Source organism: Molossus molossus, unplaced genomic scaffold, assembly GCF_014108415.1.
Source record: "Molossus molossus isolate mMolMol1 unplaced genomic scaffold, mMolMol1.p scaffold_m16_p_9, whole genome shotgun sequence".
Classification (NCBI taxonomy): Eukaryota; Metazoa; Chordata; class Mammalia; order Chiroptera; family Molossidae; genus Molossus; species Molossus molossus.
Window position 1 is genome coordinate 86,226,498 of NW_023425403.1, and position 3,440 is coordinate 86,229,937.

Here is a 3,440-nt window from a genome sequence, read left to right on the forward strand (position 1 = left end):
CATTTTTAAAAATTATTTTTTCTTTTAGCTGTGGGTTTTTTTTCTTCTTTTTTTTTTGGACTTTGTAACACTTTTATCAAAAGTGAACCAATATCAGTGTTTCTAAACTGTAAACAATGGGGTACTGAAGTTTTGTTTTTTTGTTTGTTTTTTATCCTCACCCAAGGACATTTTTGCATTTATCTTCAGATAGAAAGGGAGGAAGAGAGAGAGAGAAACATCGATGTGAGAGAGATACATTGAGTGGTTGCCACCCACACGACCCCAACCAGGGCCAGGGACAAACTGCAACAGAGGTACGTGCCCTTAGCAGGAACCGAACCCAGGACTCTCTGGTCCGTGAGCTTACGCTCTAACCGCTGAGCCAAACCAGCCAGGGCTGAAGTATTTTTTTTAATCCTCACCCAAGGATGGGAACTAAAGTATTAAAAGAAACACATTAGGGATCAAATATAATAGACCCCTTAAACTTTCTTATTGCCTGTATACATCATTGTGTAATATTAAAGCATAAATGAATTCATTATTAAGCAAACATTCTTTTATACAATGACTCTTTTTTATCTTTCTGTGCCTTTATTTTTGGTTTGACTTTCAGCAATTCTGCCTGGATAGCTTTATCTTCTGGTGCTTTCTACTGAGGTTTCTTAAGATCAGCCTATACTTGGCTGTATTCTTTTAATCCTTGACATCCTTGAGGTCTACAGTACAGCGCTTTGGTATTTGATGGGTCTACTTCAAGAGCCTCCAAACAACTGTCAGTTGCTCTGTGCCCATTTGACATCTTCAGTTTACAAGCACCAATATTCAGCATGCAGCTTAAAACTAGAGGTTGCAGCTTCAATTTATCTGCTTTGTCAATAAGCCTTTGAAAATTCCACATATCTTTATACCTTTGTATATATTTTTAATGGCCATCTCCCAGTTCTGGGATTTGAAAAAAAGTATTTCTAATGTTTCTTAAGTCTTCTGTTATTAATAATATTTTGTCTAGCATCCTCAGGGAAATCTGGATGACTGTCACCAGAACCATCTTTTGGAAACATTCCCCAATCATCCCCTTCCTTCAGTTCTCTCCATTCTGCAATAGTGTACACTTTAGCAGGTTTTTCACCTTTCACTTCTATGTTTTCCAGACTTCTTGCCACACCATTTCCTTTCATCACTTGGCCAAATACCTCATGTTTCCCATTCAAATGAGGAGTTGGAACTGTTGTGATAAAGAACAGAACAATTTGTATTGAAGCCTGCATTTACCATGCTCAATAAACCCTCCTGGTCATGCTTATAATAGAAATTTTCATCTTCAGAATTTGCACCATAAATACTTCTCTACTTGTCTAATTCTGATTTGAGAAGTCTCCACCTTGAGTCATACATTTCTTAACAATTCAATGGAATGGGCATCCTTTAAAATGGAGAGGTTTTCCGATGGTGATTCCAATGCCTTTTTCTCCTGTTCACAATACACAAAAATTATCTGCAGTTTTAGGTAAAACATCGGCAGACACTTCCAAGACATTTTGACTAACTCTCTCATCTCTGATGTTCACATAAAAACAACAACAACAACAACAACAACAAAAAACTCGGGGGTTATTGGGATTGGAAGGTTTAGCTTGGGGGGACAGTGCAACATATTGACTGGCAGATGTGTTTGGAAGTGGTTTCAGGGCACCTTGTAGCTACACAACAGCTGAAACCTGAAAGCACCTCTCTCTTTACTCTTCTGAATGGGCAGGTTTTTTTTGTTGTTGTTTTTTTTATTTTTTATTTTTTGCTTTCTTATCTTCCTAATCAATGATTTGATCTTCTGCTTCATCTATTCTGTTGATTCTCTGTAATGTAGTCTTCATTTCAGTTAGCATATTATTTCTTTATGACTGTTTATTTTTGTTTTCTAGTTCCAATTTTATGTTTTCTATCTCTTTGTTGAAGTTGTCACTAAGTTCATCTACTCTTCCCTTAAGTTCATTGAGCATCCTTGTAACTACTGCTTTTGTTGTGGTTTTTATCCTTACCCAAGGGCATGTTTCCATTGATTTTAGAAAGAGAGGAAGGGAAATGGAGAGTGAAACATTGTTGTGAGAGGGAAACTTCAATCAGTTGCCTCCCATTCACACCCCAACTGAGGATCGAACCTGCAACCTCGGTATGTGCCCTGGATTTGAACTCACGACTGCTTAGTGTATAGGCATAACCAGTGTTTTGAACTCTGCATCTAGTAGATTTCTTGTCTTTATTTTGTTTAGTTATTTTTCTGGAGTTTTGTTCTGTTCTTATATTTGGAATATTTCTCTGCCTCCTCATGTGACAGCCTCCATGTTTGTTTCTATGTATTAGGTAGAGCTGCTATGTCTCCTAGTCTTGGTAAAGTGGCTTATGTAGTAGGTGTCCTATAGGATCCAGTGGCACAGCCTTCGTGGTCACCTGATCCTGGTGCTTCAGGTGTATCCCTTGTGTGTGCTCTCTGGGTGTAGTTCAGCCTTGATTGCTGTTGGCACTTCAGTGGGAGGGGTTTACCCCCAGGCTATTCAGCTATGAGGACTGGCCACAGCCACCATGGAGGATCTGCTGTGCAGGGGCTGACCCCATGGAGGAGGACTCACTTGAGTGGGGCTCTGGTGCCTGCTGAGTCTGTCCTTCGAGTGTATCACTTGTGGAGGTTTTCCAACATGATCTGAAGCTGTCCACTGGGCATGCTAGCTCTGGGGCCTCCTGGAAGGTGCAGGACAAGGTCAGCTGGTGCCTGTACCCTGTCCAGGGCAACCCGACATGAGTTATAAAGTGATCTGCAGATGGCTGCTTCTAGTGCTGGGCATGGGGACATGTAGCAGGAGGTACAGGCAATGCTGAGGCCAGATTCTGCTTCTTTGATAGATTTCAGGAAAGTTTGAAGCATGAGCCAAGACAGGCCAGTTGTATGGAAAGTCACTGGAGCCCGGCTGGTGTGGCTCAGTGGATTGAGAGTCATCCCATGGACTGAGAGATCCTTGTTCAACTCCTGGTTGGGGCACGTGCCCAGGTTGCAGGCTCGATCCCCAGGAGGGTGTGTGCAGGAGGCAGCCAATTGATGTTTCTCTCTTGCATAGATGTTTGTATCCCTCTCTCCCTTCCTCTCTCTAAGAAAATCAGTAAAAAAACATATATTTTTATTTATTTATTTATTTATCCTCACCCGAGGACACTTTTCCATTTTTTTTTTTGTACAGATAGAGTGGGAGGGAGAGGAAGAGAGAGAAAGAGAAACATCGACGTGAAAGGGACACATCGAGTGGCTGCCACCTGCACGACCAACCAGGGCCGGGGACAAACTGCAACCGAGGTACGTGCCCTTAGCGGGGACCGAACCTGGGTCTCTCCGGACCGCAGGCCGATGCTCTAACCGCTGAGCCAAACCGGCCAGGGCAAAACACATATTTTTTTAAAAAGTCACTAGA

General features: G+C 41.8%; 1 pseudogene; it reads right to left on the reverse strand.

Annotated features, from left to right (window-relative positions):
• Positions 1–526: 526 nt before the first annotated feature.
• Positions 527–2,902, reverse strand: LOC118622431 (annotated as a pseudogene).
• Between the last annotated feature and the right edge of the window lie 538 nt (positions 2,903–3,440).